Source organism: Mus musculus, chromosome 13 (genome assembly GCF_000001635.26).
Source record: "Mus musculus strain C57BL/6J chromosome 13, GRCm38.p6 C57BL/6J".
Lineage (NCBI taxonomy): Eukaryota > Metazoa > Chordata > Mammalia > Rodentia > Muridae > Mus > Mus musculus.
The window spans coordinates 97,793,818-97,807,769 of NC_000079.6; positions in this window are offsets into that span (position 1 = coordinate 97,793,818).

Below are 13,952 nucleotides of genomic sequence, written 5' to 3' on the forward strand. Positions count from 1 at the left end.
ACTGCAAATAGTTAACGTGGATAAAGAAAGTAGGTACCGTTAAACTAGGAGGTTGGTGAGGCACACTCATGAGCTTAGGTAAAGAGATTCAACACTAAGGGTTAGAATGTTCCCTCTCATTACAGTCATGAGTGGACATGCTACTACTTTAAGACAAAACTACTTCCCAATATGCTACCCCAAACTGTCTGATCCCAGGTGACAGCATTTATAAAAACATCAATCATTCCTTCTATAGAATAAACTCCCCAGATGCTGGTCCCATAGCTTTGTTGCGTTTGGTTTTCAGCTACTGCCTTTATCTCTGGGATAGCAGCTGTGCTACCAGCCCCCACCCAGCTTCCCATGAATCCTCAGACAAAACACACACACACACACACACACACACACACACACACACACACACACACACACACACACACACACTTTGTTCTTTTTCAACTTGCCTTAGGGTACAATTACTGGGTGTTACTATTTCCTGCCTGGAAAAACATGCCCTTAATAATATATTTTGTTCTGCTCCTTCCACCTGCCCTGAACTTCAGAGGCTAGTTCCTAGCCCCTACCAAACATCTATTACCACCCACCTATAGTAGTGGCCACAGGCCCAGCTCCTCCTGAGACCTCACATGGCTGCTGGTTTCTTCCCCCCCCCCCCCCCCAAAAAAAAAACATGGCAGAAATCCTCTCCTTCCTTGTATCTGCCTTTTCCTCCTGGGACCCAGAAGTCCCACCTGTACCTTCGGCCCAGCAATTGGCCCAAAGCTTTCTTTTACTGTCAGATCAAGAACCAATTGGGGAACAGGACCTTAGCATCAGAACTGCCCCTTGCACCTTTGCTTTCCTGGGTTTTGTCTGTAAGGACAGAGTCCTTAGGCCAGACAACCTGTATACCTGCCTGGACTTGACAATAATATTTCTCAGTATAATACAATAAATACCTGGCAAGACCTGCATGGGGTTAGGATTGACCTGACTGGGGCAATAGAGAATAAATTAATTTCAGGCATATATCCAGGAAAGCAGGATCAGGTGAGTTGTGTGCTCTCATGGAGATGCACCAACAGGCCAGAAGTTCAGCACATTTATTATATATAGCTGAACAAAGAGATAGGTTATCTAATCTCTACGTGTGTGTTTGGGTTGTCTCTGTATGGGGGCAGTCTCATCTTGCAGTCATGTAGGAGGAGGAAGTGTGGTTGAAAATTTCTGTATACTCTGTTTAACACTGTAGCTAATCTGTGTGTGTATGGGGTGAGGATTGTCTCTGTATGGGGGCAGCCTCATACTGCAGTCATTAGGGAGGCAGAAGCTATGGTTGCAAGTTTCTGTATACCCTGTCAACACTGGTACTCTGAACAGTGGAAGGCTTTGCCAGTCCTGTGCGTCTGAGCCATTATGGTCCTTGACACGTTCATCTCATGAATGCTCATTTATACAGGGGTATGTATGCTCACTCCTCACAAACACCTATTAATTTTTGTGTATGGTATTAAGGATCAAACATGGGGTCTCTCACTTATCCATCAGGATAAGTGCTATACCACTGATGTACAGGCTAAGCTATGATTATATATATATATATATATATATATATATATTTCACATCAGCCATACAAGAAAAAAAAAACCATAGATTCCATACAACTCCCTTTATATCCTTTCATAAGATATTCTCATCAAACTAAAATCCTGCCATGAGGAAAGCCCTCTTCCCCACTACACTGCACAGAAACAATTTGACTCTAAAATACATTTAAAACATAGACTTATTGGAGTTCATAATTTATCAGTGAGGTGTGAAATATCAGAGATCAAGGACTCCCTTATATACTTGTTTACTTTGTAGCAAATGCAGGTGTACAAACACCATCCCTTCTGTTTAAGTTCAGGAACTAAATCTGCATCTTCTATTCTTTACCTCATTCTCTATCATATTTGTAACCACAAGGGAAAGGCAGCAACACTAGTATTACTATAATAGCCTGACTCTTCACATCTTCTAAATGTGCTTGCTTTTGCCTCTGTTGCTTTAATACCATTACTTCTTTGTTCATAACTTGACATCACTCAATGGGCAGAACATTAATGATGGCTTCCAGTGACACTCTCAAATATTGTCTCTGGGTTTTAAAGATGGATAGCCACAAATGCAAGTCTTGATCAGAGGGTGCAGGAAAAGGAAAACAATGATTTGTTTTTCAGCCATCTTAAATCTGTGCTTGGGAATTTTATAGCACAGCTATAGAATGGCACACCTTCCAAGCACATATTCTCTTGAAAACTTTAGGCTTCAACCAGAGCTTTGGCAGAACATGGTGTTATCATGGTCCTGGTTATGTTCGCTGTGTCTTCCAGCAACCTCCACTGATACAGAACGGGAGCCAGGGACCCTGAGTTGCTGGGGTGTGGTCCATTCTGTGAAAACAGAGCATGTTAATAAAACCATTCTGGTCATGTTCATCTGTAGAAGAGGCTAAGGGTGGACACATTCAGCATCATACAATGAACTGACTGTAAGGCCAGTCTAATTCCAGAGAAACAGACCACCTTATCACTGAGAGTATATGTTCTTGTTAGCAACTGGAGGGAAAACAGACAACCCAGTCTCCACAAAGAGCAAATGATTTCTGCTACCCTATAGTCCAGCATCCTCAAGCACCAGAGGTGCTAACAAACGTGCTTCATAATAACATGCACAGATCTTCCTGCCTTGATAAAACTGTCAACCTTCCCTTTTGTCCATTCTCGAAACATAGCAGGGCTGCCTGGCCTGTGAATGTGTGTCCCAGATGGCAATTACATTCTTCTTCCCAAATAGAAGTTTCCTCATGAAGATTTGTCTCCTTATTTTTGTTTGACAATTCAAGCAAAGACTGTCATTTATCTGACAGGGATTAAAACCCCCAGGAGAGAGCACTGGGTCACTGAATCTCTCAGATGCAAGAGAAGATGTTAATTGGGAGGCTCTGCTAGTACCCTAGAGCAATTGACTTGCTGCAGGCTTTCGTGGAAGCCAGAGTGACCACTCCTGGACATAAACTGTAGTCCTGAGCCTGTGGAGAGGTGGTAGGATTGTCCTGGGAGACTTGCTGCCACCCTCCACGGTGGGCATGTCACTGCACACTCTCGCTCCAACACCCATGGGCAGTTTGACTCCACCATTTCTTCTCTGTTCACAGTTCCATTTAAATGCACAAGAACCCCTCCTTCTTGCTTATGTACACACATAAGTCTGGAGTTGGGATTTTTATTCTAGTCAGTGGGGTAAAGTGTCCTGCAATCACGGCTCCTTATTCTCAAACTGTCCCAGATTAAGAAACAAGTATTTCTGTCTCTAAGAAGTTAAATCACTTTGCGTTTTTTGAATTACAATTTCTCATTTTTGTGTGACAGGAGTTACATAGAAAAAAAAAGTCCTTCATTTCCTTTTCTACGTGTTGATCTGAAGAGCCAAGATACATAATTTTCCTTTTCTTCTTTTTCTAAAGGTCTTTCTAAAACTGCCATTTTTGTTTTGAGGGGATTATTTGCATTTATAAAACCATTTGGCTAAGGCATAATAGTGGTCAGTTTAAAATAGCACCTGATTAGGAAGCCCATTTATTCCTTCACACAGGGAGAAGGAGGGAGTTCGGCCTTTTGTATCAAAGGGCTTGGAATAATTTGAAATCCCCTGACCCCTCAGCGGGGCAGATTTGCCGCTTTCTCTAACAATGGCAGCACTCCTCAGATAAGCCAATGTTCTTAGAACTCATGTACAGAGAAAAAGCAGTTCTGGCCCACCTCCTCATCTTCCCTCATGCCCCCACCATCTCCCCCACTGGGAGAAACCCAACACCCACAGCCCTAAGGGTCTGTCTGTCTCATGCATGCTTTCACGAGCCAGGATTTGATCTCGTTAATGAGAACTGCCAAGCTGATTTGGAGAGGATGACCCATGTGTTTCCAGGACGGCAAAGCCTGACTATAGTCAGTCAAATTGTTCTGTGGGTAGTGTGTGCTTGCAAGCATCCTCCTATATCTCTGGGGGAGGGGGGGATCACCTCTAACTCCAGCATCTAATTCCCTTTAAAATATAATTTTAGCTAGTCTGCAACATATATTGGTATTTTGTTGAGTTGTCATTTTAGACTTTCCAATGCTGATGAAAACATACTAAGTCTTTCTGAGTTAGAATTAAGAATAAAGAAATAAAGGTTGAAATCACAATGAGGCATAAGTGTGAGCTTTTTAAAGGTGGTTCCCTTAGATCAGAGACCGACAAGCATCTCTGGCGGGTTGTTTTGTGATTTCATTCTTTCACCTCACAGCCAGGTCAACAATGGAACAGGTGACCTGAAAAGGGTTTGTTGTTTATGTGTTTGAAGTATTCCTACCAGCCTTCTATTGCAACAGTAGTCTCACAACAGCTCATCTTTCCAAAGGCTTTAACTTGGACTCGGGGCCCTGGATGGGAGATTCTTTATAAGATATTAAAGATAATACTAGCTAAAAATCAGACCAGTACAGACTTTCCTTTCTCCAGATTTCCCAATGCCTTATATTTGCTCACATCTCTGGCTAGTTCCTTCTCTGGGGAATTCCATGGAGAAATCCATGTTGACCTAAATAGAGCTTGTATGTCAAAGTTTAGACTCTGTAGCTCTGAATCCACTGGCCACTCACCAGAAACCACACATCTTCAAGGGTTAAGAAGAGGATGGTAGACTCTGCATTTTCATCCCGGGCCCTCAGAGCTCGAGTGCCCCAGATTCTTGGTCTACACTGGCAACTTGAGGAGCACTTTCTGAATGGAGAAGCCACTTAAGTCTAGTGACACTGAGAAAATGCGTTATTCTTGTCACCAACCAGAGAGATTGCCATTCGAGCTAGAGAAGCAAGCAGCTCTACTCTGGGGCATGAAATCAAAATTTCCAGGTAGCAGCAAGTAATTGATACTGTGGGGTGACCTTTGCCTGCAGCAGCCCATTTCAATCTGGGGTATACAGCCATGGGGCCAGCTCCCCTCTGGTCACCCTCACAAGCCAAACCTGGAGAACAATGTGCCCGGGTCACTTCTATGTCATTCTGCAAGTGTCCCCCACTTTTGTAAGCCTTTGTTCGAATTCAGATGCCCATGATGGACTCATACATTTTTTATGAAATTATTAATCTGTCCACCTGCGACACTAAATTAGAATCAGATTTATCAACTCACTCTGTGGTGCCAGGTTTTGTTTGTGTTGAGGGCACAAAACATTGCTTTTATTTTTTTAAATGGATTTTTTTTCTCAGGTCCTGCCTTTAAAAGTGTATTCATCAGAAAGGTTTTTAATAAACAGAAAGAGAGAAGCCTGGATAAGCCAGATCATTTTTTCCCCCTGACTACTCCTTTATATATTCGAAATTAATTGGCTTCTTCTGGATGCTGTCAGAGCATCTATCACCAGGAGTGAACTTCAAGATGAATACTGAGTAGATTTAAATATCAGCCTAGGATAGGAAAGGTAATAAATAGGAAGAAGGCTTTACGTGCCTGTCTTTTGGAATTGCCTAAGAATTAAATTGTTGTGAAAAGCTACCTTCTCACCTATTTCTGATCTGGAAGTTATTGACGTTGAATATGTGAAGGTTTTCAAATCAGGATTATTTGGTTCAAAGCTCAAGGTTTTTTGTAAATTCCTTAGGTAAGGAAAATGTACTGAAAAATCCTAATGTAGCAGTTTGGGACATAAATTATGTAACTGCAAAGAGCAGAGCAAAAGATCACAGCTCCTAGAGCCAATTTAGATTTTAATCAGATTTTTCATTCCAGTTTTAATTAAAGCATTTGACTTAGAAAAATGACTATTAGTAAAACTGACTGCCAGTAAGGCAAAAGAGAAAAATTAATTGGAAAAAAATGTACCCTGACTGGTCTGAAGATTTGTAGCATATGCTGTGAAAAGGGAACCTAAGGTGGCTTTAATGAACTCTTCTAACATACAGTAGTATTTCTTTTTCCAGACATATAGAAAAATGTGTGTGTCAGATTTTTCTCTGTAGTTGCTGATATAAGTAAAAACAAGCAAAAATCCTTTTTTTTTTCTTTAAAGATTTAAAAAAATCTAGTAATAGCTTCAAAATAACGGTGTGTAGCTTGTGGCTAACTTTTCTTCTCTGGTCTCGTCAGGCTAATCTCTACAGATATGAAGCAGTTAGCTTATATTTGCTGAAGGTTTGCTTGCTTGCCTGGACACCAGGAAGATGGTTGACGGGATGTCAGTCACAGGCCCTGCTCTTCGGAAGCACGCAGCCTTACTGAGCGAACGAACAGAGGGGAAGGGCTGGGAAAAGAGTGGCCAAGCCTTGGTACTTTCAAAGCTAAGCTAAGCTGACAGCTGCCTGGGTTCATCTACTCCACCAAGTCTAACGGGGTAGGAGGCTGGACCCTGGACAAGATTCAGGTAGATGCAGATAAAATCAAGAGTTGTTCCAGGGGAGAGGGGATGGCGAAGGATCCTGGGGCCAAATAGGACTTTGGTAGAAAGTTCAAAGAGCCTGGGGGAGGACAGGAGCTAAGCTGTACAGACCTGGTGCACCAAAGACTTTCACATCAGATGAGATGCGGCCTGGTATTTTCTCAACACTGTGACTATTTATCTGTGCTGTGTTCCCTCTATGTAGACACTGGAGGTCTAGGGGCAAGGATACAACTCTGAACAAGAATCTGTAGGAGACAACAAAGACTGAACAGAAGTGACAAGTAAATCCCCCCCCCCCCCATCACATTTAGCTGGGCTTTAAGGGACCCATCAAGTTTTGCCAAGTAGAAAAGAAAGAAAACACAAAAGTGGAGGATCAAAATTAATTGGAAACTTAGGCTGGCAAATTAAAGACAGGAATGTAAAAAAAACCCATCAAAAGAGCCGCCAGTATCTTCTTTAATCTTAGCCAGCCCAGCTATGGGTTTCCCCAAAGGGAAAAGTAAAAAGAGAAAGGACTGCAAACCTTGGCAAACACAGAAACACTCAGAGGAAAAACAAAAATCTTGGAGCTGTCATGGAAAACTTCAGGGGAGATGGCACAAGCTTGAAACTGCAGCAGCCACACAAAGAGCCAGGCAAATGTGGTATCCACTTGTGACCCTAGCTTTCAGGGAGCAGAAACAGGGGCTACCCAAGGCAAGCTGGCCTGCTAGCTAGCCACAGTCAGTGAGCTCCAGGTTCAGCGAGAGACCTTGACTCAGTAAAGATAGTGGAGAGTGATAGGGGAATGCCTAGCATCAAGTCTCCACAACAGAGGCATATGCACACATGTGCACAAACAGGCACCAAGGAATGTGATGCCCTAATCAGCAGGAAGTACTATGATGACATCATTGCCCCTTTCCCCTCTATCCTTTTTTCTCTCCTATATAGTGTTAGGGGGTTGAAAAGGAAGAAGAGGAGGAGGAGGAGGAGGAGGAGGAGGAGGAGGAGGAGGAGAAGAAGAAGAAGAAGAAGAAGAAGAAGAAGAAGAAGAAGAAGAAGAAGAAGAAGAAGAAGAAGAAGAAGAAGAAGAAGAAGAAGAAGAAGAAGAAGAAGAAGAAAGAGTGGAAGAAAAGGGAAGCTACAAAGAAGCCAAAAGAATGGCTACAGAGGCTGGGCAGGCCTGGGTGTATGGGTTGTTTTATGTGTCACAATGATAACATTAGCTGTCGGAAGCAACTTAAAAAAGGAAGGATTTTTTTTTTTTTTTTTTTTTTTTTTTTTTTTTTTTTTGGTGTTTGCAGGGAGTTTCCGTCTACCCTGGTAGGGTTGGTATGGACAATAAGCAGCCTGTGTACAAGGGAACATGACGTGGGTGATCACACTGAATCAGGCAGAGAGGAAAGCATTGGGTTCTGAAGCAGGGCCAAACAATATCCTTCAAAAACCTGTCCCCAGTGACCAAGCAGTAGCAGGCAGGCCTCACCTCCTGAAACTTGGACAGTTACTCAGAACAGTGCTAGCCACTGTGGACCAAGTGTGCACACACCCGAATCTGTGGGAGATATAACACACATCAACCACAATACTGGGAAGGTTTTCAGTGTCCCTGCACTACTGGGAAATATCAATACAGGAAAACTAGAATAAGAGAATAAGAAGTTAGGGGAGGGTGGATGTGGGAAGAAAATACAAGGTTTCACACACACACACACACACACACACACACACACACACACACACACACACACACAGTCCTGGCTACTATGTTACAAGACTCAACTAAGACAGAGCCAGCTGTTTGCCAGTGTACCCTCCAGGAAAAATCTATAACCCAAAACTGCCCAGCCCAAGGATGGAGAGAGAGAGAGAGAAAGCCCTCTGTAGACACTCTCCTGTCTCCATCTGTCCAAAGGAATCTTGTCAAAGTTAATCCCCCTATCCTTCTGGGTTGAGTCATTTGGCCATTTTGGACACACATTTCTCTCTGGGAAGTAGATTCAGAACCACTCGGGGTGGCCACTGATGCAATTTGTGGGAGGTGGCAGGGGGAATGGGGGGTTCTGTAGCTGTCCAGAAGCCACGGAGAACTGGGTACACCTAAAAGGGAGGCTGGGAATGAAAAAGGACAGGCGGGTAAGAGAAGAGTGAAGCCAAGGCAAAGGTTTTCTGATTAAGGCTCAAAGTTTAATTTTCAGCTCTGCCGTTTATATAGGGGAAACTCAAAGACCCATTCTTTGTTTCAGCTGGAGTATGTTGCTTTGTTTCGGCTGGACACTGTTGTAAAGCAAGCTCAGCGGGCAGTCTGCTCCTGCAGGAAGCTGCGGGTGAGGCAAGGCAGAAGACCTCCACTTAGGTCAGAAGTCTCCACCCTAGGTGAGCCAGGTCAGTGGAAGACAATTAAGGTGCAAACAATTTAGCTCTGTTTAGCCCAAGGCTGGGAGGAGGGCACAAGGTTTGAGACAATGTTGGAGACCCTAGAGGTCCTGAATGAATTCACTTCCTTCCTCAGGCTGCCATGCCAGTCTTAGAGCTGATGAAAGGGAGTGGTGAGGTTGGGAGAATCCGGGGAGACCTGACCACACATGGAATCAGTCGTGGGCAGTCTTCTTGGGTGCAGACAAGCTTCCAGAGCTTTCTGCACAGTCATCCTCATTCGGTCCAGTTATTTAAGTCTTCCACAAGGGCAACGTGAGGCTTGGAAAGCAAACCCCACATTGGATTGATGCTGTCACTCAGGAGTTCTCTGGCCAACTGTCAAAGCAAGCTGTCGAAGATTGAGGACAGTTGTCCCGAAACTCAAGAATAAGGACAAAATTAGTCCCTGATCCAGTTTGCTTAAGTTTGGTTTCTCAGTAAAAACTTGTTTCTTTTTAAACAGGGATGGGGTGGGGTGGGGTGGGATGGGGTGTCAAGATGTGCTTGCCTGTGTCTGTTTCCGACCTCCTCAGGAAAAGGAGAAGGGAGGAAGGTGAGACACACAGAAAAGAAGGAGCAGAAGTAGCAGTTGGCACACAATGTCTTTGGGAAACTAAGTCTAAGGTAGCCCTGAGACATGTGGCACAGGAAAAGCTCATGAGTCTCTCTGTCACTGCCTCATCCGACAAATGTGTGAATTTGGAGCCAGCTTCGGGACCACGAAAGCAGTTAAAACCACGCTTTGAATTTCTAGACATGTAGTGAGGTGGAGGTAGTAAACCAGCCCATGGCCGATATTCTGGTCTCCCCTGGAACGTTGATCTTAATTAACTCTAAAAACGCTGGTGATATCAGCAGTTGATTGGCAACTTCTCAGTCCATATGAACTGCTTCTCAGCTGGTAGCTTCTAATTAATTTCTGTCCCTGTCCTGTCCCCCCACCCCGTTGTCACTCCTCCCCCCTCCATCTCTCCCCCTCATCCCTTCCATCCCATAAATCAGAAGGATCCGTCATATCTTCTGCTTTTAAGTCAACTGAGGCCCTAGGGCCTGCTGCCTTCTGCCTGGCCAGGCTAATCCTCACAGTACTTTTTCAAAAAATAAAAATAAAAAGATTAGCATTACCTGAAGCTACAAAAGAGCAGAGGGAAGAACGAAAGAGGGTTTTTTTTTTCTTTTGTGCCCTTGGAGTCCCAGTGTTTCAAGGCCTCCAATATAGCTAATTAGAAGAGAGAATTCAGAATAATGCTCCCTTTCAAATTAAACATAGCGTCAAAGGAATCAATTTGATTACTTTTGTGTAAACAGTTTGGGTACTGTGGAAATTTTTCACCTGGTGGGTATGTTCTTTTCAAAAACTCCGATCATTTTTTACATCACTTTATAAATCCTGATGTCTCCCAATAATACTTAAATTGGCTGACTTTTGTGAAAGGTTCTAGCCCCTTTAGCCTTCACTAAGATCATATTGTGAAATTTCAATTGTGATGTGCTGGGGAGATGTTTAAACTTAAGAATGTTTCTAGAATGTTCAGTACCATATGATTCAATTTTCAGGGCCCATGGAGCACAGTAAAGAGTTGATGCGATCCTCTTCAAGTGGAAACAATAAAGTGGAAATAAGAGCAGTACCCAAGACCTTCTACACTCGTGGCAATAGAAATGCCAGCCTACACGGCTTTGCTTTTTTATGTTTGTTTTTAAAAGAGAAGCATTTCAGGCATGGAGAGATGATGGCTAGGCTATTAAGAGCCCTGGCTTCTCTGGGTTCCCTTCCCAGCACCCATATAGCAGCTCACAACCATCTATAACTCCAGCTCAAGGGCATCTTGCTTGTTTCCATGGGCACCAGACACTCGAGTGGTACTTAGACAGACATGAAGGCAAAACACTCATTCATACATATAAAGGAAAATAAAATTTAAAACTCAAAGAGAAACATTACAGTTGTTACCAGCTTCGGGGAGCTTTGATGCTCTGCTTCCCGAGAAGCAGTCTGCGTGAATCTATACTTTCATTTGTACACCTTCAATTTTTAAAATAAATGTGGGTTTGTGCATGTGTGTGTGCACGTGTGTGTGTGTGTGGTGTGTTTGTGTGGTATGGTGGGTGTGGGGTGGTATGGTATGTATTTCGGTGGATATGTGTGGAGGGTGATATGGTGTGTGTTTGTGTGGTGTAGTATATATGTGGTATGTGAGGGGGTTGATATGGGTGTGAGTAAGTGGTGTGGGGTGTATGTAGTGTGATTTATGTGTGTATGTGCATGTGTGTATGAGTGGTGTGTGTGTGGTGTGGTGGTAGAGTTGTATGGTGTGTGTGTGTGTGTGTGTGTGTGTGTAGTGTGGTATATATGTGGTATGTGTGTGGTGTGGATATAGGTGCAGTGTATGGGTATGTGTAGTGTGGTGTGTATGGTATGCATGTGGTATGGTGTGTGTATATGTGTGTGCATGCCGTGTGATGTGTATGTGGTGTGTATGTGTGCATGTGTGTGCACGTGCATGTGCGAGTACATGGGGTAGGTGTCCTCAGATGCTGTCTACTTTATTTTTTAAGACAGCGGAGTCTCACTGAACCATCGAACTGCCTCATCAGGTTGGCCATGAAGCCCCAAGGAAGCCCCCTGCTTCAACTTCCATAGCACTCACAGTACAACCACGAGCAACTATCCATGCCTGGGTTTTTAGGTGCACACTCCAGATTAGATTCAAGGCCTCCTGCTTGCATGACACACACTTCACCTCTCTTCTTCACCTTCTCTCTGAACTTCCCAGACCCTTTTAATTTAAGTCCTTTCTTACAGTGTACCTAAAATCACCACCAAAATAAACTTGCTCTGTATTATGTCACACCACCCCATGTTCTGTATGTATAGCTTACAGCAATGTGTTCAACTGAATTTGGCTGCTTAATTGGAGGGAGATGTTGTAGTCACGTTTCTTCAGTCCAGTGGGTTTACAACAGTGAATTCCTAGACTAATCGCTGCTGGTGTCTGCATGTCCTACTCACTAAGCCCAGCACATTGAGGACACTGTACAGAAAGACCAGAGCAACCTGGGTAGACACCCAGGCCAGGATCGCATTCCTCTCTCCCTTTCTCCACCAGGAAGTTGACTCATTTCATTGCCCCAAGATTCTGTCAAATAGGAAATACTAATTAAGTGTGCAGACAGTTGAACAACCAGGGAGTTGAAGAAAAACAAGCTATGTGCGAGACTTGAGGGGAGCAACGGGCGGCGTCCCCTTGAGAAAGGCAGCACGGACCCACAGAGCTGCTGCTTGGCAAAACAGCCAGGACAGGTGGGAATGACTTTCCAAAGCAGCCAATCCTAACAGATCTCTGACAGTGTCCTAAGGCGAAGCAGAAAATTAAGAAGCATTTGTTCAAGAAGCTCCAGTCCCGTTTGGTAAGAACAGCCAGACTGTGTGGCACATGGATCCCCATACCTCCCACACACCCCACGGCTCCAAACTCAGAAGCTCCGCACTGGGCATGTGTGGCCAAGCAGAGAGACAAAGCACTTGACTAAGGCTTGGCCATGGCTTCTCAGCCTCTAAAGTCCCACCGAGTTCAGCCAGGAGGTCACTCCCACCCTCTCAAAAATCCGCAATGGTAAGAGAAGTTGTAACGCAGCATTCTGGAGACCTATTTTCTCTGGCCTCAGCTTGCTTATAGAGCGCTGGTTCCAGGCTGGTAGAAGCAAGCCAGGAATCCCAGTGGTTACAGCTCCTGCCAAAGAGTCTGCTCGTGGGAGTGAGGGTCTCACTCATCCCTGATATGGAGCAGCAGCAGAGAAAATTCACCCAGGGCATAAAGACCATGGAGCGACCATATGAACAGAAAGCCAAAGGTGTCCATGACAAGCTGACTCTGAAGCAGACCATGGGGGAAGGTCAAGCCTGGAAACACTCTTAAGGAAGAGGAGATTTGGGCAAGCAATTAAGAGGCAGCCAGTCTCTTAGGAGAGCTCACTCCTAGGCCATCTGTTTCATCAGTTTTTCTTTTTTAAAGGGGGGCGGGAGGTTTACGTTTTAAAAAGACTTCTTTGGTCAGAAGAAACCTCAAAGCTACCCCACCAAGGTGACCGGACTCAACAGGATTAGACAGACTAGGAAGCAACTACACACCAGACTGTGCTGAAAACAACATTGTGTCCATCCGCCAGGAATTAGAGAAAGGCTAAGAGCGATGAGAGCCCAGGAGGGACAGACAGGATAGGGGATGGCCCACAGTAGAGCACTGGGCAAGCTGCGGCCACCCTAAAGTGACCTTGTATACAACCCAGTCACCATCCTCTGACTATACCCTGAGCCTCCCAAGGTAGGAAACAACTGTAAAATGAACCACGCAAATGATTCAGTAGACAAGAGCCAAAATAAACCTCAGAGAGGGAAAAGAGACCAGGGCGGACAACGGCTGCGACATTGTATCTAAAACCATTTAACAAATATTGAGCTGTGGAAGGAACGCAAGGAAGTGAGAGACCTATGCACAGAGGAAACATCCAGCCGCAGAAAGCTCCTGGAAGAGGGCAGGCTACTGGGGCTGACGACAGAGACTTCAAAACACCCAGGAAAATATGTTCTAAAAATCAAAACGGTCTGACAACAATATCTAATGAAGTAGAGAATACTAATGAAGAGATAGAAATTCTTTTTTTTTTTTTTTTTTTTTTGGTTTTTGAGACAGGGTTTCTCTGTGTAGCCCTGGCTGTCCTGGAACTCACTCTGTAGACCAAGCTGGCCTCGAACTCAGAAATCCGCCTGCCTCTGCCTCCCAAGTGCTGGGATTAAAGGCGTGCGCCACCACGCCCGGCTGAGATAGAAATTCTTAAAACTGCAAGCTGTTTCGAATTCTTTTGTAGCAGAGATTTGTTTTTTTTTTTTCTTTCTCTCGATTCCTATTTTAATGAGTCACTAATTCATATCATTATGGATCCTTATGCGTTTATTTGATCTTCAGTTATGAACCAGTACTGCTTTATTTTATTGCTTAAATTTCCAGCTCTGGGCATTTGAGAGCTATTTCTCTTTTTAATATATTTTTATTAATTCCTTGAGAATTTCAAACCCATGCATACAGTGTATTTGACCATATT